The sequence below is a fragment of the Argiope bruennichi genome, chromosome 9, assembly GCF_947563725.1.
Source record: "Argiope bruennichi chromosome 9, qqArgBrue1.1, whole genome shotgun sequence".
Lineage (NCBI taxonomy): Eukaryota > Metazoa > Arthropoda > Arachnida > Araneae > Araneidae > Argiope > Argiope bruennichi.
In genome coordinates this window covers 51,269,100-51,296,122 of record NC_079159.1, presented here as the reverse complement: position 1 = coordinate 51,296,122, position 27,023 = coordinate 51,269,100, and the positions used below count along the sequence as shown (strand labels likewise).

Here is a 27,023-nt window from a genome sequence, read left to right as displayed (position 1 = left end):
GAATTTATGCTTTAAATTAAAGTGGAAAGAATTTATCTTCAATTAATATAATAATATTTTTTACTGAAACAAAGCATTTTTTTATAATCTGATTACTGAAAATAGAGTCACTCAGCGTTTAAACTTTATGGGCACTAAAGAATATCTTTTTAAATTTATGTAATATCTCAAGAGTTGGTCAACAAAATTTTCTTAGATTCATTATGAGCAGATCGATTAATTAACAATGTTTAAATTTAAATGCATCAAACACTAAGAAAATAAAACGAATCGTTTAAAATAAACGGTTGAAAACAGGTTTTAAAAAAACTACTTAAAAGACGATGTACTTAAAACTATAAGCATATACAAAAAATATATAACTAACATAAATACAATTTACTTACAAAAGCAAGCAACTAACCCAAAAATAATTTAAATCATCCATTGATAACGTTGTCATGGCAACAATCAGAACATGCGTGAATTTTCTTCACCGGTTACGTAACGCAAATACGTGATTTTTTTCTACGCCAGTTGGGGTAACTCTATGCGGATTAGAAATTTTTAATTTCCTTCATTCTGTTTTATTTTAATTCAAAACTACTTCAGAATGAATCTGAAAGATTGATTCATTAACAATGTTTAATTTTAAATGCATCAAACATTAAGAAAATAAATAGAACCGATTGAAATAATCCGCCGAAAATTTTAACCCTAGCCTCATTACTGTTGGGAGAAAAAAAAAACTGAAGCCTTTCTCGTTTGGCGCTGGGGATAATGGAAGATTTTTTTGGCGGAAAAGTTGGCGGTGGGGAAAATGGAAGATTTTTTTTGGCGGAAAAGTTGGCGGTGGGGAAAATGGAAGATTTTTTTGGCGGGAAAGTTAGTTTTTAATTAATAATTAAAATTCTAATTAAAAATTCGAAAAAAGAAACCCCAGGTGCACATTCCCAACCTCCAAGGTATACATGTACCAAATTTGGTAGCTGTATGTCAAACGGTCTGGCCTGTAGAGCGCCAACACACACACACACACATTGAGCTTTATTATAAGTATATATATATATATATATATAGCACTATTTTTAAAATTTTCTTTTTCCCTTTCTCGCATATGAAATATTAAATGAGAACATATTGCAATCGTTTAACAATTTGTTTTCGAGAATTTCAAATCTCCACGCTTCAGATCTCCAAGAAATGCATTTTTGGAATTTGTATTATTTTGCCGATCTGTGAATACAATATATAAAAATTGCTCCAATCCAGGTGAGATGGAAATTGGTATCTGGTACCTGTCATTAAAATTCCATCAATACATATCTACCGTGATGTTATTCAGACAACTGCAAATTCATGGTGCGAAAGTCTCTCATTTCAAAAGGGGCCTGCCAGAAAATTCCTGTTGGGGCCCTTCTAATCTTTAAAACTGAAGATGAGCCTTGAACTGTATATTGTGTGGGCTGCATATCCTCTTACCGAGACATAAAAATATAAATAAATAAAAGAACATGACTTAAATAAAAAAAAAAAAAATGTTTAATGCAATGTGGGGGGTTGTCATTACGCTCCAAGGTCAATGTACTTCTGTCACACCGACTTCCAGCAGGCCATCTTTTATGAGCTCGTGTTATTTTCTACTTAAGTGACCAGGTATCCCACTATTCTGTTTTTGCCACGACTTTTTTCGTTGTAGTTATTTCAGTTATACAATAATTAAGAAAATTACAATAACTAACAAAATTGAATTTTTTTTAAAAAAATTAGTTGTTAATGCATTCTTTTCCCAACATTTTATGGTTGCACCTTCGAATAATACAAGCGTGCGTGCGTGCATGCGTGTGTGTTTGTGTGTGAGAAGGGATGGGCATGTGAATGTCTGTCTGTCTGTCTGTCGGCCTATGTGCGGCTTTCCATAGGTCAGACAAATAAGCCTGAAGTTAACAGATTTGACTGAAAAATATTATGAACATTGAAAATTTTCTGCTGTTACACAACGCTACATTTTTTTTTAAATTTTAATTAAGCAAATATCAAATGAAATTTTTAATATTTTTTGCCATTAACTTCTAAAAATTATCTTCAATTTACTTTACCTCAATATTTTTTATTAATTTAATAAAATCCAAATCGTTTTCATTGTTACTGTATATATTTTATCTTCTATTACTTTCACTAGCCAAGGGAGGAATATTCGATTTACTTTTTAAAAGAGGTTTTTAATAAAATTCCCGATTTTTTTTATTTTGCGAAAATTGTAATTAAGATTTAACTACAAAAGAATATACAATATAAAAATGTATTAAAAATATATTTTTGCTTTTTTGGCTTGTTTGCCTAATGACTTAACCGTTTAGCTGTGTTGCACGAGTGCCATACGTGCATCGATTTATCGAATTTTGATAGTTGTAAGTAAAAAAACCATTCATAATGATTATAATTCAATATTAAAATTACTTCGAATACATAGGTATGTAAAGTATTCAATGGATTTCCATTTGAATCAAAATAAGAAAATATTCCCAAAATAGAAGGTGTCATCTTATTAGATAGTAAAGAAAATAAAACAGTTAAGGGATTAAAATGCCGAATTCTTTCATTGATTAAACAAAATTATTCCAAGTAAAAAAAAAATAATTTACAAATCATATTCGTTAATACATACAAAAGTTATAGATTAAATGATTCGTTACACAATTTTTATTTTTTATTTTCTCGTATACTAAGTATAGAGAAAATATTGTAATCGTCAAAAAATTTGAACCCGCAATTTTGACTAATCTCCACATTTCAGATCTCCCTGAAATCGCAAAACACATTCTTTCCATTACGCTTTTCTGTCAGTCTGTGAACACGATATTTAACAAAAAATAAAGTTTAAGCTCGAGGTTGAAATTCAATATACAGACCTAATTTGTAGATTTGCATCGAATTTTGAACTAAAGCCATTTAGAAGAAGTCTATCTGCCCGGTTGACCGAATATAAGTTAACACATAACTACGGAACGGAGAGAGCTAGATGAATGAAATTTGGTATACAGATTTAGCATCTAAAATGTAGATTCATATTGAACTTTTAACCAAATATGCCAGAAAGTAGTTGTCTGTCGGTTCGTACTGTCGCATGCATATAAATGCTATAACTCATAAACGAAATAATTTAAATTAATGAAATTCTATATGTTATCTTGTAACTACGACTGTAGCTCCGTCCAAATTTTGGTTTCAATCGGCCAGCAGAAACGATTCAAAATGCATATTCAAGCAATAGTTGTAATAAAAATGCTAAATTAATGCCAAAATCTATATTTTTAAACTAATGTTCGCAAAAGTTTTCAAAGCATTCGCGGACTTGCCTAAAGTACACACTTTTATTCAGAAATAGGGGAAATAAGACTTTTATTGGTTTCAGAAAGTCCATTGTAGCTGGTTTAACATAATGTTTTTGATTCACATATTATCCATAAATTATGTGATATATGTACAAACAAGTAACATATATATAAAAAATTAAGTCAATTCCTACTTAGGTCGACAAAAAAATTCTTTATTTTAGTTACTTTTTATTAAATAATTACAATTAATATAAATATGTGTATACATATGACAGAATTACAATATTAAGTAGCAAAATTTTTTAAATTGAATTTCTACTTATTTTCTTATATTATTTATATATATCTTAAATTATTTATGATTGAGTGTCGCGTCAGTAATCTCAGAGCTTGGTGTGAAACTTGGCGACCATTTGGCGACCAAATAGAAATTGCTGGACAAATTTAATTAATTAGTATTTGAAAAAAGAAAACTGTATTAACATCAAGTGTCATCCATTACAAGTTTAAAAAAATGTATTTGAACTTGAGTGGATGAATAAAAAGTATTTTATTAACGATTGAAAATTTGAACAAGATATATACTTTATATAGAGAGAGTGTGAGCTAATAAATTAAAAAAGACGTTTAAAACTCTCTACAAGACAGATATCTTCATTGCATCTAGAATACCCAGTTTAGAACATAGTTACTCCTTTGATAGTATTTATTTTTTACTGAAAGGTTTTTCAAAAGTCAAATTATTATGTTTTATCTACAAATTTATCAATATGTTAGTCTTTCCTCATTAACATCAGAGCATGTTATTGTACAAAAACGATTATTTTTAACACTCTATAATTTTTTATAAAAAATAGCTTTATTATTTTACAACTTAAGCTTAATAAACTTGCAATTTAAAATTTGAAAAATAAGCTTTTCGGCGACACCAATTTTATTTCGTTCCATTTTTTTTTTTTTTTCTAAACATGTTCTCTACATAATATTTTTTTTTTACTCTCAATTTATCTGAGGTTTTCAATATCATTTTCTTATAAAGCCACTGAATAATGAATTATTTAATGAATCTGTTATTTATTAAATATGCATGAATGAAGTATTTGCTCTAGTCATTCGGCAGCAACAATGGCTCTCATATAATTGGAGATCTTAATTAAATTTATTTTGGAAAATGAACTCATAATGCGAAAATTCTAAAAAAAAAGTCGCGCTAAAGCTTATTTTTTCATTATTTTATTTTCGGAGAAACTCGGTTAATCATTAGTAAATAGCGTGTCTTTAGAAATCCAGTATTTCCATTCAATATTATTAATTTCGATTAAATGTAGACTGTAAATATCGTCTGCTTTTTCCATCATAAATATGGCAGTCTTTTTATTTTTAATTTTTGCGAGTAGGACTCCTTAATCTGTACACAGATTAAGCTTGAATTTTTGTACACTGTGGATAAGTGTGAAAAGCAATTTCCGAACATTCGAGATAAGGAATGACGTAGATCAGATTTCAGTCTTTTTTTTTTTTTTTTTTTTCTTTCAGTAGTTTTTCACGTCCGGGAGGAGAGAGAAAACGATCGATTACCTCAGAACGAAATAGTTTTGCACGGAAGAATGAATTTTGTAAGGTTTCGACAACTAAATAAATTACAATAAAAGTATGACGGATGGAAAGATACAGGGCAAAAATTTCATTGCAGCTATCAATTAAAATAATTTCAGTTTATAAAGTCAATTTGTGCACCGAAAAAAGAAAACTGTAATTCTTACTTCAGTCTAAAGTCCGGCATTTGCAATCACTTGACAAAACGATAAAGGAATACTAACACTCCAATATCGATCGCCAGTGCGGAAAACAGGTCAGAATTGGCATGACGCAAAGAGGAGTGAATATCATGAGCCAATTTTCTTCTATCGAATTCAATACTTTTTTATCGCATTCAAATGTATGGACAGATGAACCTCCTGCAAACGGATTTCATTCAAAATTTGTAGAAATCTACAATTTCAGAATAAAGATGGCATACCATGTTTTGACCATGTAATTTACAGTGTTTTTGAGTTATCATATTTAGTGATAAATATTCTTTCACAGAATAAGTTTCTATTTCAGATTCGGGAAAACTTTGGAAAGTCCAAAACCTTGAACCTCTTTACACTACTCATACGAAATAATAAAAAAACCATTAGTATTTCCATATAACCAATGATGTGCAATAGGAATTACTTTGTTGCTAATGATATTTTTAAATTATAAACCACATAAGATGTCCGACTCTGAGTATAATAACTGGTTTTAGTTACAGGGGGAAATGCCGATCGCAGCTCTGAATGTTCGGTTCTTGTGGTTTTAGTTGAGGTAACTTCGATTCTACATAAGAAAGTGGTATGTAGATATTTATTTTAGAAGTGCTTTGATCGAATCCAGTAAAATTTAACATTTGCAATAATCTTCCCATTATTTCTTTACTCCGAAATTCTAGATTCTAAACATTTTTAGATGAATTGCATTCAATAAATATCTGTCTATCCGTTAGTGTTTCTGAAAATAACTTAAAAATACAAGGAAATAGACTGATCAAATTCGTTACATGATTTTATTATTAGAATCGAAGATCTAAAGATGGGTAAAATTTTCATCGATCTGTTAATTCTTGAGTTTGTGAATACGATGACCCAACCAGAGAAAATGACCTGTCCAGAAGTTCCTCTTATACTTTCAATTAAAACTGTTATACCGCCACTGCCTGCATAGATATTATAGATAGATATTGTGGATTCTGAACAAAGCATGTGAAAATCACAAATGCTTAGATTTTTATTTTCAGAGTCCCGCACAGGGACGTTTTGTGCTTCGTAGCATTGCGGGGGTGGGAGGGCACCACCCTAGGCATATTGGAAACCTTTCTTTTTTTCCTTCCGATTATTCAAACGAAAATTTGAGCGAAAAACAGAACTATAAATTTTGAAATACGACAGCACACTGAATTGCATTGGCTTAACTTGAATTTATATGCACACGAATGTACAAGCAGACAGACAGTCAAACCGATGATGCATTTGGTTCAAAAATTGATACGGATGTGCATTTTAGATGCTAAAACTGTATATTAAATTGATTATGTAGGCCCTTAATTGTTGTCCCTTTTTCTCTCAAACGAACTTGTTTTAAATGGATTTCATACAAAATTTGATGGAGAGATATATATTTGGCGTAAAAACCACATACAAAAGTTCATTAGTCTAGCTCAAAGCATTTTCTGAGTTATCGTGTTCACAGTCAACCATAATTCCAAAATTGAAACTCGGAAATTTGTCAAAAACTCGAGTTCGACTTCTTTTGACGATTTCGCTACTTTTTGTTTATATACTTCCTATATGAGAAAGTAAAAAAAACAACAGTTTAGGTGGTTAAATATTAATATAAAACCTTTTTATAGAAATTATTGGCTTGTGCCTTGTATTGAACTGAATCTGCCAATCGGTAGGATGCATGTCTGTTTGTCCGTGCGTATGGAAACGAAAAATAAAGACAGCAAGACGAAGAGCTTTTAAATATTTTATCCTGGAATATAATATTCCACATTTTTTTCAAAATTTCAAAAATCAAAATATTTTTGAAATTGGATGCAAATTATGAAACGTAGTCCCCATAACCAGATTTGAAGCTTAGTTTCTATCAATTTCAATAAAGCTACTTTAAAGATGTGTGTGAAGTTTTGCGACACAATATTAGTTAATAACCAATAAATTAATAATCAATTGGTCTTTTAATTACTATTAGAAAATAAATTATCACATCATTATCCTAAAACGAACAGCTCATTCAAAGTCTATAAAGTGAAAAATATTCAATGATTGCACTTATAAGGCGTTCAGCTTCAATGAAATAGTAACAAATTCTGGTAATAATTGAAGTTTTAACGTTTAACTTATAAGAAATTTTTCGACTATAGAATGAATGCAGATATCACAGCAGTACAACGTTTTGCACAAGATAAACAATTCAACAAAAAACATTTGTTTGAAACGAAGTTGCCGAGATTTATTTAATAAATATAAATTGAATTTTGTTTTTTAGTTTAACATTTCTAAAAGAACTTTGAAATTCCTCTTCAGATTTAGTTTTTATTAAAAATATCTTTGGAAATATTTTGTTCATTTTTCAACGAATTCTAAAGCTAATTTATTAAAAATATAATTGCAGACGATAGAAAGAATTTGTATTCAATAATGTTTATAAAAAAATAAGCTTTTATATTGAAAATAAATGATTTAAAAAACATTTGTTTACTGACGCATTGAGGTTTGTCGAAGGCAAATACATTTTTAAAATTATACATTTTCATTTTTTTGCTTATACTCTGCATAATTAAAATTTTGTCCACAAATATTGAAGTACAAGCAAAGTTTTAATGAGATGTTTGAGGCAGTTAATTAAATTGTAAGTTTTTCATCGGTAACATAAAAATTTCTTTTGAACAAAACTATGTATTTCAGCGAATTTAAATTAAAATAGCCTCTTTGAATTTAGAAATTAATTAGATTTTTTTAAAGTTAACAGATTGTTTTTGAATTGATAACGGAAGTAATTATCTGTTTTTAAAGTAGTGAAAAGATGAAAATTAAAAATCGCAAATTATAATTGAATTTTGCTTTCTATTTTTGCATGGAAAGATTTAATTATTAATAATTAAAATATTTTCCTTTCTCCAGATAAATGAAATAACAAAATTTTATTTGATTTTTATTTTATTGCAAGAAGAAGTTCTTTTATTTGGAGAGAAAGAAAATTGTGGCGTTTCTTACTATGCAAAACTTAATCGATTCATTGTGAACTCAAATCCGTGACCTTCTGCAACTTTTATGACCCAGTTCCTTACGTATGGAAATAAGAGTGTCAAGAACGTGATTTCATCTTGCTTCGCACTTTCGTTCTTATTTCGTTATAAAATGAAGTTGCCTATTTCAAGGTATTATATCATTTGATTTTCTTTTAATCAAGCTTAAATTTTCAATTAATGCACTGCTCTTAGATGTGCTTTTTTATTATTAACGCCTTCTAACGAAACCTTAAGATTTAAGAAAAATAAAATATTTTAAAATTTTGTTTCACTAAATGACAATAAGAATACATAGAAAGAAAGATCTGGAAATTTTTTTTTTAACAGAAAGTAGTCATTTCTTTCTTTTTCCTATTTTTTTTATTAAATACATCTTTTACAGTTCGTTTGATAAAGAAGTCGAACAAGCTTTATCTAAAAATAAATAAATAAATAAAATCTTTTTAAATTAATATAACTTATTGAAATGAAATCGTAAATTTTGCTGACTGGCGATTTCCAAAACCTTTAAAGAAAGAATGCCATCGAGATACAATCACTTTGAACGCTAGTTTGCTCCATTGAAAAGTGATTTTTTTAAAAAAATGTTTCAAACATTTTATTTCCTTTGTTAACAGAAAAAGGTTTCGTTCCTCTATTAATATTGTTTAGAATTTCTTTGCTTTTAAAAGCGTTTCAAAAAGGTAGAAATATCGTTTGCAGAGCGTAATGATTCAGTTATTCAAAGAATTATCCAAATAGAAAAGTCTCAGGAAAAAAAAAATGCTATAGGCGTTCAATTTTTTAAAAAAATTTTAATTTAAGGTTTTTGCGTTTAATAGAGCTAAGAATTTTATTATAAATGTTATTCAAAGACATGAGATTTTTTTTAACATTCTTTTTCAATTTGAATATAAAATAGACTTTGCAAGCTGAACTCCATTGTGTATACTTCAGCCTAAGAATTTTTTTTCTATTATAACTAAAGAATTCTAACTCAAACAAATATTTTCGAGAAATATTTCGGCCATCTTTAACTTTCTCCTTTCCAGTGAATTTCGAACATAATATCTGACATTCTATCTAAATGGACTCGAAATTTCAGATTATTTTTCTTTTCGTTCTGGAGAGAAATTCGAGCTGACGTCATAAAAACCACTCAGTCAATTCCGCTACGCTAGCTTAGGGAGGCAAAATCAGGAAACAGAACAGCAGCAGAATGGCTTTCGGAACTTCAAAACCTCCGCGGTTTTTCTTTCATATCGTCTGCTTTTGCCCCTAAGTCATCAAACCCCAAGGCCCGTTCCGCTACAGTTGATTTTCCACCAAAAGCGCGCGAATTTCTCTCGTTCTTTTAGGAAATAGTGCGACCAAAATGAAAGCAGAAAAGTTCACACGAAACTTGATTTTTCCAAGGTTTCCTATCACGTTTGATTTTATATATATATAAAAAAATGTATGTAATCTTGATTTCACATTTTTTTTTTTTTGAACAAATGGAATTCTATTTGTTCAAATATTGTGAGAGAAAGTATTCAGGATGAAAAAAAAATAATAATGATTCTGTGTATAAAAAATATAATATCGTCTGATGCGTAATTCTTTCTTTTCTCTCACAGGAATTCGAATAGTTATTAAATAACTAAAAGAAGGATCCAAAGATAAAATTGTTTCAAATATTGCAGATTTAAATGTTCCTTGAATTTTAAAAAAATGTCCTCTAGCCGCATGGTATTAACAATATTGAAAAAACTTTGAATGTTAAAGGATGCGTAAAAAGTTGAATTATTAATTTCATTATATTTTTTAATTAATATTCTTGTAAATTTAATTTAAATATTCCTGTTGAATGAATGAAATTTTTGATGCTTAAAACATACGATTAATAGCATTTTAAATACAGAATACGTAATTGCAATGAATGACTTGTACAAATTTCGAATCAACACCTGTGCTATTTTTTCAAATTTAATCTATCATCAAATTAGAGAGTGTTTCCTTATTCAGAGACTGGTTTAAAATATCCAAAAGAATAGCATATATAAATTTTAATGAATCGGAAAAAAAGTTTCATTTGTTTAAGGATTTTTTTCTTTTTTTGACGATGTTTGTTAAAGGATTTTTTTTCAATACATTCATTTCATTCGGAACCATAAATGTTTATTACTTAGTATTTCTCACAAATAACTGAAGGATTTTTAAAATTTTACAAATGCAAAACTACGAGATTCAACGCTGCATTGCATTGATTGATTGATTGATTTCAAGTGAACTTTCATATCTCTTAGGAATTTCAGTTTTGTCTTTAACATTCAAGTCAGTTCTTTTTTTCTTAATTTAAAATCATTTTTGGCTTCATAATTCAGTCACAAGTAACAATGGTTTATGGCTGTCAACAGATTACAAGCCATTCTTTACAGCGCAGCAGTCGGTATAAATCGATCTAGATTGCTTTAGATCAGACAAAATAATATAAAATCTGCCCCCTGGGGGAAAAATGATTCCCAACTTTTTCTTTACAAGTGGAGCAAGAAATTCCACCACTTTTATCCATTAATGATTGTTGAAAATGGACGTTATGGTCATTTCTGCACTTCAAATTATCATTAAACGATATGGTAATCATACTAAGAGAATATTTTTGTATGCGTTTAAATATACATACTAGGTTAGGGATCAAAAGTTTTCGATAATATAAAGCGAATGTTAACATTAACTGAGATAACATTATTATTTTTACATATTGTACACACTAATATATTATTTTTTTTAAACTAGTTTTCACAGTTTTGTTTTATGCGATTGTAGTTCTGATTTCACTGACATTTATCATGTCAGCATCTGGATTCTGCTAAATGAATGTGGATTAAAAAGTAGAGAAAAAAAACCATTAAAAGAAGTAGTTAACCATCATAATATTTCTTGTCGTTGTAGGTTCAATATTAAACATTTTTGAACGATATTAAAGCTGAAAATATGTTCTGTAATGTTTAATAAATATCCATTTATTGCTATAATTAATGAAATTTTCACCATTTAGAGAGAACTCATGAAGTTATTTCAAGTAAGAATTATTTAAGTTAAATGCACCAAGCTAAATAAATTTTAGAATTAATTAGTACAGAACAGAAAAAAGATAACGATACAGCACAGCATTAAAAAAAACCATGCCATTTGTGAATATCATACTCCATTATTTCAAACCATCTTTATGAATTTTAAAAAGTTTTTAAGAATTTAAGCTTTAACTTCAAAATTTTTTTAAATATGTTTCCAATAACTACATAATTCTATCGCTTTCATAGAAAAATTTTATTATCTTAATACGTAGTCGGGCTCATACTTGCTTTAGAATGTCTTTTTTAATTTTTTTCAAAATTATTTTCAATTTATAAGTTAATAAATTAATTTTATTCGCATTTCTATGTAAGTGAACTTTTAGATAACTGACAAATTATTAAATCTTTCATTTTTATTTTTACTATTTGATTTAGACATTATGAATTACAGTGTAAACAACCTTCAATAGAGTTAAAATCATTCATAAAATCTTATTTGTAAGAAGTTTATAGTAAAGAAATCAGTAAAGTAGGCATTTTATAGTAGCAAAAACTGTTTGACATACAATGCATCTATTGACCTAGTTGAAACCAATAGCTGAGAACGTCAAGTACTCAACTGACATTAATAAAACGTTTCTTAAGTACGAATCAAATTTTATGACTTAGCAAACTAGATTGCATGATTCGATTCCATTGTTCCATTGTTTTTTCATAAAGTCATAATTTATCATTTTCAAAAAGAATTGTTTGCAATTCTTTTCACGAATGAATCATTTTAAGGCTGGATAGAAAATAAAATAGTTGGAGTCCATCTTTTTGTAAATTCATCGAATATAAATCCTCCGCTAATTTAAGACGATTTTCTGCCAAATATGGCGCTCTACAGCTTTGATGTCAGTAAATGTCAATAACCGACCGATGCCATCTACCCAAACAAAGGAAGAATAAATAAATAAATAAATAAAATTCTGGAAAGCCAAGAATCGTTTGGTTTTTTCACTTTAATAAAAAAAAATAATACTTTAATATTTCTGTTTGAAAAGAAAGAAAACTCTTCACTCGCTTATAATTCTATTGAAAAGTGAATGAGTTATTTGATGCGTTGAAAGCTCTTTTAATCGGATTATATAAAACGCGAACTGTTTTTTATTGAAAAATAAATCCTATGTAAAGACTTTAAGATATTATATTTTGGATTATTTCCACTTTAAAGCTCGGGGATTTCTTTCATTTTTTTTTATTCGAAACATTTCATATTTTTTCTCTCACGAATATCGTATCGATTTTGAATCATAACTCAGTGTCTTTCTTCGATAGAAAATAAAACAGTTTAAATAAGAAAAAAGAGTGAAGTTTATGTTATAATACTGAATCAGTTTTTTTAAAAAATTAGACGTTTATATGAAAAGGAAGGTATTGGTTCAATACTAGTACGTCCTAATGTAATACAAATAAAATTATTCAATATTAAATGCCAATTATAAGTTTAAATATTTCATTTAAAAGTTGGACAGAATTCTTTTTCTTACTTAGAACCTCAGTGTTTGAAAATTAGTACGTAGAAGAACAAATACAATTCTAAACAGAATATTTTCACAAAAAAAAAAAAAAAACAGTTTTTGAAATATAAATATAACAATAAAAAAACTTATCCCCACAAAAGATGCTGAAATGTTAAATATGAAAATAACATAAATTTTGAACTTTAAAGATGATTTAGATTCTCGTGTAGGAAAAAAAAACAGAAGTCAAACCGGGTAAAAAAAAAAAATAAAAAAAAAAAAAACCACTGAATTGATTTGACTAATTTGGGCGTGTTGTCATTTTATATTGATACTAAACAAATCCACATTTATATGTTAGGGAAATTAAAAAATTTAAAGTAACAACAGTAATTAATTGCTGTTGTTACTTTAACTGTTAATTAAATTGATTAAATTGATTTTATTTATTCATTAAAAACAAGTTCATATAGAAAAGGAATTTATGAAGTAAAATTTTTAGTCTAGATAAATTTTTTTTGAATAATTTGTTTATAACCCAATGAATTTTATCCAAATCTAGAACGTAATATTAAAAGCTAAAACTGTTTCCTGGTTGTTTCGTATCTATTGATAATTTCAATGATTTATCTTGCAAAAATAAACATTTCTGAATGTAAATAATATCTCAAGAAACGAGGTTAATCAGTTTCTTCCGGTTCCAACCGTTCATTTTCACTTATTGCATGTGCAAATTGACATCATGAAATCAGAAAAGGAAAGGCTTTTTTTCCTGCCGTATTATGACGATCATATTCTAAGTGGAATAGAAATTACTCTTTCATATATTTTTCAGGTGTCGTTCTCGTCATCTGACCGCTGTTCAAAATTACGAGGTCCGTCCCAAAATAACCCTAGTGTAGCATTAAAACGAGACTTAATATAACTAAATTAAACTAAACTTTATATACTTTTATTTAACTGGTTTCATATTTTTAAAGAAAGAATTTTATACTTGAATTTTCGTTCCTTCCCTGATGTGTTAGTGTTTTAAGATTTTTTTTTTTGCAAAAATACAGTTTTGATAACAATGTGCTGCTTTATATTCTTAGAGCTTTATTATCAATTAGTCAATCAATATAATTAAATTCCAATTCCTTAATTACATCACCAGGTAATGAATTAAAAAAAAACTTTTTCACATATATCAATACTATTCATGCTGATGCCGGCATCCTGGCCTAAGGGTAGCGCGTCTTCCCATGATTTGGACGCTCCGGGTTCGATTCCTGGTTCGAACATGGTTGTTCTTCTCCCAGTGTTCTATCTGTGGGGTGTGTGAAAGAGCCATCCCCCTCCCGCTATAAAAAAGGGTTGTGCAAGCGAGTGTGTGAGTGTCATCTTCACATGAGTTAGAAGTCAGACTTCTGCCCTCGGGTGCTCAGGGGTCCTTACCCTCAGAAACTACTGCAATCCCTTTTCGTAGTAGCGTGGACACGACATCATGATCATTCATGCTGATAAATTAGTAACTAAATCAGAAAATAATTAAAATAAAAATTCTACTCTTTAGTATACTGAAAAATGTATGTTTTTTTAAACGTTGCTTTCACTAAATTTTAAAATAAAAGCTAGTTACTATTTGAGTAAATATTTTGTTATTTATAGCTAGAAATGAAATAAACCAATACAGTGAGATCAAATTACGAGCCAACACGGAAAAATAAAAAATCGAGATTATATCGATTAATTCAGTACGTCTGATGACATTATCGTAATGCCACAACAAAAGGGGACATTTATTAGAATATTTAATAATCGAATAAAATATTGATAAGAATTGGAAATTGCTAAACTGATTTTCCATGTTTAAAAATTTGGCGGATTATTAATACAATACAGAAGATAAAATATTTATCCCAAAACCTGTCTTAAATTCTTGCATTTAATACTACATATTTTTTTTATAAAAATAGCTGGCATAAAACAAAACGATAATAAATTAAAGGAATCCTCCTTCCATTTCTCTCTCTCTCTCTCTCTCTCTCTCTCTCTCATATAAAAATATTGTTACGAATCTGTGATGCTGCTTCCCAGCCTAGTTGGTTCCATAGGAGGTCCCAGAGTTTGGCGACAAACTTGGTGATCATTTGGCGACTTGGCGACGAATTTGGAGACTTTGGCTCCAAAATAGATTATACCCGCAACATCGAGAATTTTCCCGATCCGTTCATTAGGAACCGAGATACGCCTCGAACGTTCCTGATTGGTAGAGAGGCTTCTAGCCCCACCTCCTGAGACCTATAAAAGGAGGCAGCCGCAGCTGCCAGAGTAGTCGTAGTTGGAATCGACAGAGCAGAGTAGTCGGAATCGACGGTGAAGAACTGGTCTTCCAGGGATTAGCAGAGCAGCGACGGAGTCAAGCTAGTGCTGAGCTAAGCTGTGCGCTACTGTCTGCAGTAGAGTCTTGTTATGTGCTGCTGTTTGCAAGTCTCGCGGCTGAAGATAATTGTCTTCTCTGTGCTGTATATAGTTGTCGTCTTTGTGCTGTCCTGTGTGTCTTCGTGTAAATAAACGTCGTTGTTTCTTTTTCTACTGCCGCCTGCTGATTGAGCGTTCTCCACACCATATAACTTCCACTATCCAAACGAACGCGGGAAATTTCGTAACAATATATATATATAATATATATTATTACTTTAAATTTGTCTTTCTCTCTCTGTGTGTATATATATATATTGTTACAAACTTGTAATTTGCTTCCCATCACGGCTAGTATCACCGTAAGAAAGATCCTTTGTAAGATCTGTCCTGTGCGTCAATGACCTGTGAGCTTGGCGACCATTTGGCGGCTTGGTGATAAATTTGGCGAGTTTGGCGACTAAATGGATAATACCGGAAAGTTCGAGAACTTTCACGATCCATCTAGTAAGACCCGAGGTACAGCCAGGTACGCCCTGATTGGTCTGGAAGACTCTAGCCCCGCCTCCCGGAACTATAAAAGACAGGCACTCGGGAGTCGTGTGTTTTCAGAAAAAGTTGTGTGTGTGAGAGTGGTCGTAGTCGCCGACGAGTAAAAAGACTAGAGGATTAGCAAGCAAGCAAGTTGCTGAACTATTAGAGATTAAATGCATTACGATTGATCGACGGTATTTTGCTGTATAGAAAAATTTTGTAACAATATATATATATATATATATATATATATATATATATATATATATATATATATATATATATAATATATATTCATTCCCTCACCCTGTGTTAATTTCGGAAGTCCATTGTGCAAAACTTTAACATGTATATGATATAGAATTATTAACATGAAAATACACGGTTCAGATAATTGTATTAGAAAATTTTCCTCATTTTATTATTTAAAAAAATTCCTTTTAATATAAATCTTTTGAACTTTTAAATCTTTTGTTAAAAACTTATTCACGATTAATAAGAATTTTTAATCATATCATATAAAATCGTTTGGTTTTAACGAAATCGAGAATTTATCATTTAATTCATTTATTACGTGAAACATATAAATGAAAATCGAAAAAAGAAATGTGAAGAAGCATTTAAAATTTTGTAACCGAATGTGTGCTGTATACCAAACAAGAATATCACATTCTTCTTAAAATAACAAATAAAAAAAATAAAAAAATTTTGATGTTAGAATTTTTTTAGAAAAATTCGAGATGTCTTTCAATTGTTCTTTGCTTATTTATAATTTCAGTTGAAATGATAAATTCTATTCCCACGTCACTTCATTAAAAAACTACTGAACGTTTTTGCTGGGGAAGAAAGCAAAGCGCAACGACCGCAGAAAGCACCAGGTGGTGAATTTTGCAAAAACCCTTCTAGGTATCTCTACCTATGCATACATTATCTCACAAAAATAAAAAAAGAAGGGGAAAAAACCATTTGAATTAAAATACGTGTGACATATAAAGGTTAAAAATAGATCCATATAAAGTTTTTAGATGTTTAATAGACAATTTTAAAGTTAACTCGCTTCCGCTTCTCATATAGAGGTGATTCTCCGTTATTTGACATAAATGGATAATGTCATTGGTAGATAAATAAAAGTAGAGAAAATAATAGAGAAATAAAAGATAATTGAACTTAATATCTTTAATAGCATGTTGCATTTTGAGATAAAAAGATGTTTATACAAATAAAAAAAAGCAACAGTACTTAGCTAAATCTTTAAAAAAAAAAAAAAAACTAATATAGCGTTTTTTTGGCACTTCACAACCGATAACTACATTTGCTGACAGAAAGAAAATACGAAACTTAGTCATGTGGAAATAATAGATTTGTAGTAAATAATATTGCAGTTTTGTGGAATGTTAGTGGCAAATTTCGTTTATCAAAGGATGGATTGAAGCAGCCAGATCTTACAAACTTTAATTCACATCTGTCTCTTTTAACTGTCAAACAAGGCCAACCTTCGGAAGTGCATTGGCCAGTTGGAAGCAATTTGAGATCGATTTGGTTTCCAATTAACTTCCAGCCTGAACGTAAAAATAAATTTAATGAAAAAAAATACTTTTTTAAAAAATTAATTATTTAAGATTTTTGTTTGTACTTTTTAATCAATTAATTATTATTACGTACGTTAAAGAACTTTTTTCTCAAATCCAGTATCAAGTTGTATTATTTAAGTTAATTAAAAAATCAATTTATAAGTAAATTTTTAAAAAAAGAATTAAATTGTTTATAATCACAGTGAATACAAATGTGTATACAATTTCAAAGTTCTACAACGTCAAGAAATGAGTTTAAAATTCCATTACAAAGAAAAACAATCCATTAAATAAAGCCATTGAAAATTCCATTACAAAGTACGTTAAAAAGAAAAACAGGTAGTGTATATCAAATGCATAATTTAGAAAAATATATGCTAAATTGAAATCAAAATTCTTATTATTATTAAAACGAATCTATAGAAAAGAAATAAATCGCAATATTTTAATCTATTAAAATTGTTATTAAGAATAAAATATAATGATGTTGATGTTTTAAAAAAATGGTTTCGAAATTCAGTTTAACGTGAATTTTTCTACATCATTATAATGTTTATGGCATTTCAACTACAAAAACAACTTATTTTTTATTTCAACATTTGAAAAATCTTTCCTTCTTTCTTTCTTAAATTTATTTTATCATGAACATCCAATAGTAGTTTATATCGGTGTATATATTTACAGATATATATATATTACAGCAAATAAATTTTTGTGATCAAATAATGCAGAAAAATAAAAAGAGTGGAATTGGACTAATATGAAGCTGCCACAAAAACTCTATTTATCTAAAAATTTAAATTAAGAAAAACTTCTATTAAAAATGCAGCAAGAGAAAACGATGAATTCTAAACTAAAATAGTGAATAGTGAATTATTTCATTTTATTCAGCAATTTTAATAAATAATGTATAATCTATACTTATATAAAGCTCAATGTGTGTGTGTGTGTGTGTGTGTGTGTGTGTGTGTGTGTGTGTATGTGTGTGTGTGTGTGTGTGTTGGCGTGTGTTGGCGCTCTACAGGCCAGACCGTTCGACCTACAGCTACCAAATTTGGCACATGCATACCTTGGAGGTCGGGAATGTGCACGTGGGGTCCCTTTTTTTTGAATTTTTAATTAGAATCTTAATTATTAATTAAAAACTAACTTTCCCGCCAAAAAATCTTTTCATTTCCCCACCGCCAAATGAGTAAGGCTTCAGTTTGTTTGTTTTTTCCCACGCTAAAGAGGATAGGCTTAAGAAATTTTCGGCAGATTATTTCAAAGGATTCTGTTTATTTTCTGAAGTTTTGATGCATTTAAAGTTAAACATTGTTAATTAATCGATAGATTCATTCTGAAGTACTTTTCAATTAAAATAAAACAGAATAAAGGAAATTAAAAATTTCTAATCTGCATAACGTTACCACAACTGGCGTAGAAAATTCACGCATTTGCGTTACCATAATTGGCGTTGGAAATTCACGCATCGCATTGTGTTCTGATTGTTGACAACGGACACGGACTTGGTTTTGAAGGCTATATATGTTTTCGACAGATTATTTCAAACGATTCTGTTTATTTTCTTAGTGTTTGATGCATTTAAAACTAAACATTGTTAATTAGTCGATCTGTTCATGATGAATCTGAGAAAATTTTGTTGAAAACCTCTTGAGATATTATATAAATTAAGAAAAATATTCTTTAGTGCCCATAAGGTTTAAATACTCAGCGACTTTGTTTTCAGTACTTATATTTAAAAAAAGTGCTTCGTTTCAGTTAAAAAAAAATATTTATTGCAGTTTAATCATTTCCACTTTAATTTAAAGCATAAATTCTACGGGAGCTAATAGAAAATTAGAGAAATACATATTACGTTATTTCTGAAGGCCTTTATAATATTATGAGTGAATTATATGACGATCAAAATTTGAAGCTTTAAAATATTTTAACGAAGAAGCAATTAAAATGGGAGATCTATAAAATATTTAATTATTAAAATTTTAACGAACATTAAAATTGGCGAACCGGCTGGTCGCCAAAGGCGGCTAGTGAATAAATAAACCACGAAGCTTTAAAAAATAATTAAATAATATTTATTGGCAAAAATTTTACTAATTTTATGATAATAATTATAACAACTTTATTTAAATCTGTAAAAAATTAAGAAATAAAAAAAAAATTGGTACATTGTTGGTACATTTATTGTTTTGATTTTTTGATATTTCAATTGCCACAGTTCGAACTACAGAGGACACTCGGTAATCCGAACCTCACATCGATTCGGTCTTTCTTTTAAACCGATGTTTTCAGCAAGTTGTGAAGGATGGCTAAAAGAGGAAAAAAAGTCACTAAATGCGGATTTCATTAAACTTGGCAATTGAAAAAAATAATAGGATTTTGAATTATGATACCTTTTGTATTATGTATTACTCAATGCCAACTTGATGTTCAGATTAGATAATTGCTTGTATTTAATTTAATATCTATGATTCCCTCACAAAAATATTTTTGATCATCGGATTGTGATAGATATTAACATCATGTTTTTATAACCTTACGCATGCTCTATTTAGGGAATAAAACTGGATGCAACGGCAACGTCGTGATGTTTCAGAATTCCGCGTTGTGACAAAGTGGTCACGAGCACCTCTGTACCACAATTTGGAATAGCAGTTATGATTTGCAAGTTCAAAGGAAAGATTAAAATGAATTGAAACTAGTGTAGTGCATAAAGCTCTAACGTCACGAAATGTAGTGGAATTGTTAAATTAGTATTTTTGTGATGTCATTATTAATATAAAATAATATTTAGATCATTTATGCGGTAAATAGAACTTTAATGGAGTTAGGTTGCCTGTGCCTTTTACTATGGGGACTGAAGTAACTATTTTAATTAGTCATTTTTGAAAAAATCCAGAAATTTTACGAGTATAGCTCCTCGTAGTTATCTAAGGCCGAAAAAGGAATCACTTTGAGAGATTTAATCTTTTGATGGAAGAGTTAGTAAATTCACGGTCTTTTTACGGACGGAAAATTAACGTAAGAATTGTCGATTGCAGTTCTAGGCTTTTTTCTAGAGCTGGGCATCCGCCGGGGAATAAAATTGGATGAACTCGAGTCTGTTTATCCCATAATCATTGAAAACGTAAATGCCCCGATGGCCTGGTGGTAAGGTCTCGAACTATGAAACTTGAGTCTGTGTACCGAATTTTATATATCTAGCTCTGTTCGTTTTGTAGTTATCGCGTTAACTTATATTCGAACAGCTGGACTCGGCTTGTGAGCCGTAGGGTTTCAGGTTCGAGACCCGATTCCACCGAAGAACCGTCGTGTAAGGGGGTCTGTTGCACGTTAAATCCGTCATGCCAAACGTCCTCCTGCTGGTGTGGTGTGGAGAAGGGGGTGCCAGCTCAGGTGTCGTCCTCGTCATCTGACCGCGGTTCAAAATGACGAGGTCAGTCCCAAAATAGCCCTAGTGTTGCTTCAAACGGGACGTTAATATAACTAAACTAAACTTGAAAATGTAACTACGTGGTCAATTTGTATTGCCCGTTGTCTTTCGCATTACTGTAACTTCATTCTCTTATTTCTCATATCAACTGCATAAATAATAATAATTTATCCAGTCTAAAGATTTCAAAAATCGAAGAAAATCACGTGATTATATAGTTGATGGAAAATCGAACCTAACTGAAACGGTGACTTGAAATTCATTGAAACAATGAAATATATTGTTGAAAACGGTGTGTGTATGTGAGTGTAATATAAATCTAATTAAAATCTTAATTTAGCTCTATTCATTCTAAAATGTTCTCTTATTTGCTGATCCAATTCCCACTTTTTATCTAATTAATGTTACACGCGCTCTATAAAACTGCTAGTCATAGCATTTTCTCACGTTCCGAGCAAAATCCCATTCAAAATCTCATAGTAAAAACACTGAAGGGAAAAATGTTGGTCTCTTCTGCTCTTGTGTCGTGATGCCAACTGACGTATTTCTTCTTTGTACGTAAATTATGCCTCCGAATAAATCGAAATTTTAAAATTTCAAATGTTTCTTCTGGGCTATGCTAAAATATGTTATATAAATTTAAAACGGTAAAAATTCGTTTTTGTGCTTTAATATTTTCCAGAGTTATCGCTCTGAAATTCCAGAATCTCGCTTAATTTTTAATTCATTAATTAAAAAAAGTGCTGCTGGGTGCACATTCTCATCCTTCAAAGCAAATCTGTACCACATTTGGTAGCTCTGCGTTAAATTGTCAAATCAGCAGAATTCCAATGCAAGCACTGTTTTTTGTATTATTACTAGAAATATGTGGCATAATTTTCTGTATTATCAGGCAAATTTCGCAACATTTTGTGTAGTAAACATACTTTTTTAATTGAAGGTGTAATTATCTAGTAGTTCTCTGGAATGATATCTGTCTACTTACTATGAGTGTGCTGTATTTCGATCTTTATTATAGTAATGAGTTGTCTTTTAAGAATTTAAGATATAAATTGTTTTACGACGTTAAACAATTCGTTAAACAATTGCCAATACGCAAATTTCCATTTCCAAACTATCTATATAAAAATAAATAAATAAAAGAGATTGTTAATTTTCACGCCCCCTATTTTACATTTGCAAACCGTTTTCAACCAAAGTAACTGACGGAGACTGACGAGGAGCTGTGTAATACAACTTCGCGATCTTAGCGTAATCTAAAAATCGCCATATAAGCTCATCCCCTTGTACCAATCTTGGCGAAATTTTGGCATCTAATATGCAATCAAGTTTGGTGCTCTTGGTGTAATTTGGAAATCGACAAATAAAAACATTATCTTGGCGTTCTTGTAGTAATTTGAGAATCTCTAATAAACCCGGGAATGCAATAATCTCGGCTAAGTCTTGGTATTTAATGTATAATGGAACTTGAAGATCTTAGCATAATTTGAAAATCGGCTAATAAATATGGCGTTCTTGGCATAATCCAAAAATCGCCATCGGAGTCATAAAAATAGACAAGTACCGAAATTTGTTTATCAGTTATTACGCAACAAATAATGCTATATAAAACATCACAGAAACGTGATTTTCTGGAGCTAAGTTGAGAAATACTTTCTGATAAGTTTTCATATTCTTTGTCGGATAAAAGAAATAGATTTTTATTATTGAGAGTTCAGTAGTTTAATCGGTGCTATTTTAAAAGTTCATTGCCTGCAGCAAATTTTTAAATTATAGATTAATAATCATTCATTTGGCGATTTGTTTTCCTCGTAGACATCAACAAAATTGCATAATTGGGAGTGAATCACTGATAAAGCACTTCGTTCCATTGTAGCAAGAGAAAAACTGCACCACAAAATGTTCCAAACTACACATTAAGCATTCAAAAGCGATACAAAGAGAGATTGCCTCATATTTATTGTCATTCGGCTCGCTTTTGAATGCTAAGTGATTTCAGTGTCAAACATTAAGGCTGTTGCATAAGCAGTGCTGCCAAGCTACGAGAAAGAAAAACCTGGTGGAAACGAAGGGATCTGTGTCACGTTTTTAAGGGGAAGACAACACAAGTCGCAATTGTGTTGCCACCCGCTTTGACCAAGGTTAAGTTTCGCCTGTGAATAAGGTTCATTGTGTCATCGGCTGTTATGAGTGAATTGTTGCGATACCGCCATTACAGGAAAGTCATTCAATGACTTCCATTCCGATGGTCATTATTCTTTTCATTGCTGCGAATGGCAACAAAAGCTGCAGTGGAATTGCCTCTGTTGGTGATTGGTCAATCGTGATATGACATCACCGTTTGTTCGGAAAATTTTCGGTTTCCGACTGTTTGATGTGCGTTGCGCTGTTTGTCAGGTTTAATGGTTTTGTAACGATGGGTGAATTAGAAGTAGAAATTTGAAAACGAGTTTCTGTTGCTCAGTTTCTCAGGCAGATTGCGAAATTTGGAATTTTAATTTGAATGAAAGCCAAATCGAACAATTAGTTTGTATTATCGAGAAAATATTTTGATTGCTGTGTGTTTCATCTATTTTCATGGGGCATTTTTAAGTTCTAATTGTATTAACAAATGAAATTCTATTAACCTACCAAAATAAACGCTAATTAAGGTCGGATAATAAGAGTCTGCAGAAGTTAAATTGTAAATTTTTAAAATTTGATTGATGCAGAGAATTTAAAGTATATATTGTCTGATAAATAAACAAAGAAATAAAAAACAATTTTCTTACATTTTACCCTCGTATACGTAGTATAAAGAAAGTATAGTAATCGACAAAAAATTAAAACTCGAGATTTTGATGAAACTCCACTTATTAGACCTCCTTCACTTCGAAAAACACATTTTTGGAAAATGTCCGTCAGCCTGTCAGTCTGGGACAAAGATAACTCAAAAACGCTTTGGGCTGGATGGTTGAAATTTGGCATATGGTCTTCCTCCAAATTTGTAGATTTCTCACAAATTTTGAGTAAAATCTGTTCAAACGAAGTCTGTCTGTTCGGCTGCTCGAATATAAGTAAATATGATAATTACGAAACGAAGTGAGATAAAATTCGGTACACAGATTTAACATCTATAGTGTAGACATCTGTCAAATTTTGAGCCAGATTCAACAGCTGGTTGACAGTCTGTCGGTCTGTACTTTCAGAAACATACAAATGCGATAATTTAAAAACACATCGACTTAAATATATCAAATTTGGTATGGAATTTTGTGACTAAAAGTGCAGTTTTGTGTCAAGTCTTTGTTATAATTGGTTTAAAAAAACGTGTCTAAAGCACAAATTCGAGTTTCGAATACTATCAACAGTATGCCAGGAGGTATTCGTAAATAATTCTCCAAGGATGGCAATAGATTCAGTAAAAATGCTAAATTCTCATAAAAAATTAATATTTTCTAACTATTGTACGCCAATTCTTGTAGGGCGGCGTTTTCTAGGATTCGAAAATATGCGAGAAAGATTAGGGTATATCACCCTCGATAGTTGTGAAAAGCATTTCACTTAAAGCTGAGATTCCGCCGAAATGACTGTAAGCCTTGATCATCAGACACCTTAAAATTATTTCTTTTTTCGTAAGTAACATTCGTAAGTAAACATTCTCCTGTTAAAAAAGTCAACTCAATCTGGATGTTAATATTTTATTTTCGCCTCAGTTTTCTCCTCTTTGTTTCCAATGAGCAAATAACTTTTTGAAAGTTTTCTAGCTATCTGAACATTATTCTTTTATCCAGAATTTTTTTTCTTCCTTTTTTGTAGTAAATAAGTGAGGTGAAATTTGAATTTTTTGTTATATTTCCTCAAATGCAAAATTATTTATTTCAAAATGTATTTATTCTCAGTTTGTTTAAAAAATTATTTAAAATTTTTAAATTTCGTAAAAATTAAAAGTTAATAAAATTTTCAATACTTTTCAATTAAGTTTACCGTTTCTACGAAGATCAAAGCTATATTATCTGAGTGAGTTTACAATTTTTATTCGCTTAATGACTGATTAATGTTTAATTCATTTAATATAATTTTAGCATGTGAAAATTTAACATAATTATAAAAAATTTTCTTTACATTCCCCCCACCCCTTCAAATTTTGAGTACAGTAGACATTAAATTCAGAAATTGACAAAGAGCATAAAATCAAATGCACATATACGTCATAAAAAAAATGAGTATTGAACGCGTATAAAAAAAGAACAGATCTACTTAGAAGAAAGGCCCCTTTTTGTATATCTTTCCTAATTACTGATTATTATTCGAAGATATTATTACATTTCATCATTTTTTTTTCTCACAACTGAATTTTTTCTTTACTCCAAGTTTCTTACATCAAAAGAAATCTTGTTTATAGTAAATAATTTCATAATGGATTCGTGGTGAATGTCGGAATGATTCTGAATCATACATCAATCATCTCTTTCACATTTGAGTGCAATAATTCAGAAACACGACGATTGCAGATTTTTTTAGAATACTATAAGCAACATGTAGAATATTTTGGAACATATTTGTCGTTTTGAGCAATGAGCAGATGACGAGGACGACAGCTGAACTAGCACCAGTTCAGACCAACGAAAAGTTCCTTTAGTATTGAGATAAAAATGTTGGATGAAAATAAATATCTGATCTCATGTAAGTATCCAGAAACTTACAAGCGATCAGACAGCGATTAATGTCTTTGACTTAATGTGGATATGACAATTAACTTAAAAGAATTAGCTAATCAATCCTCGTCAAGTATATTTGTTCAATTATAGTATTATCTCACTGCAATTTACTAACAGTACGTAAATTCAGTACGTATCTAGTACGTAAATTAACGGTATCCGCTTGACCTTACCCGTGATAGAATTCTTGATACATTCATTTCATTTGACACTTTATCAAATCAAAACTAGGAAATCTTTGACAGGCTAAACCAATTATAACCCATAGAAAGGTAATATTTCACACCATTTCTGCTAAGGATTTACGGCATGAATCGTCGAAATCATCACAAAAATAATTAAATTAAAAACCAGTAAAAAATACTTGGACCTTCCTTGTTTTAAATTGGGAAGGTACTATTAGAACGAAAAAAAAAAAAAATAAGGAATAAAATTCGAATTTAAAATTTAGAATTATAATTATAATTAGTACATTTAATTTAAAAATTTGTCGGCAAAATTATATTCTAGAAATTTATCAAAACTTAAAGAATTATGTTAAGCGTGCAAACCAAATTTCCTTAAAACCAGAGTCATTAGTTTATTCATTTAAAGATTTTTCCCCTTTCCCTTTCATATTTGGTTTCTTTTTTTAATGTTGCTTAGAAATTATATTAGAGAAATACTGGAAATTAGAAATTCTATTAGAAAAACACTGGAAATTAGAAACTATACTAGAAAAAGTTCTGGAAATTAGAAATTATACTAGAAAAATACTGGCAATTAGAAATTCTATTAGAAAAACACTGGAAATTAGAAATTATACTAGAAAAATACTGGCAATTAGAAATTCTATTAGAAAAACACTGGAAATTAGAAACTATACTAGAAAAATTTCTGAAAATTAGAAATTATATTAGAAAAACACTGGAAATTAAATATTATACTAGAAAAATACTGGAAATTAGAAATTATACTAGAAAAATTCTGGAAATTAGAAATTATACTAGAAAAATACTGGAAATTAGAAATTATGCTAGAGAAATACTGGAAATTAGAAATTCTATAAGAAAAATACTGGAAATTAAAAATTATACTAGAGAAATACGGGAAATTAAAAATTATACTAGAGAAATACGGGAAATTAAAAATTATACTAGAGAAATACGGGAAATTAGAAATTATGCTAGAGAAATACTGGAAATTAGAAATTATATTAGAAAAATACTGGAAATTAGAAATTATATTAGACAAATACTGGAAATTAGAAATTATACTAGAGAAATACGGGAAATTAGAAATTATACTAGAGAAGTGTTGCTTTGAAAAATCATTCAAAACAACACAAATAAAAAAAAATGTTTTCGGCTTCATAATTTAACATTCTGACTTCTAAAAGCATAGAGCCACTATTACGACTACCTATGTGCCAAATTTTATGGCTATAAATGCGATAGATACATCCAAAAATTTATGGATTTATGGATGAGGAAAAAAAAAATCCTCTAATGTACCACTCCAATTTTGAAGTCCCGCCTCTAATGCATAAAATGCTGAGATTTTCCACATGCTATCACTTTGAGCTGTCGATATTTTTAAGAACGTGGAACATAATTTTAGAGCAGTGGCGTGGAGGGTATTGTCGCCAACTCATAACTCCAGAAGTAGGTCTAAAAGCTACTAATACTCCACTAGAAGCCCTCAGA

General features: G+C 29.8%; 1 long non-coding RNA gene across 1 annotated transcript in view; it reads left to right on the top strand.

The window, feature by feature from the left end:
• The first annotated feature begins 5,587 nt into the window (after nt 1–5,587).
• The window catches only part of LOC129984612 (uncharacterized), a 74,796-nt gene continuing 53,360 nt past the window's right edge, over nt 5,588–27,023 (top strand). Inside the window, exon 1 of the long non-coding RNA XR_008785506.1 lies at nt 5,588–5,696. This is a non-coding gene — a long non-coding RNA (uncharacterized LOC129984612). The remainder of the gene's footprint in view (nt 5,697–27,023) is intronic.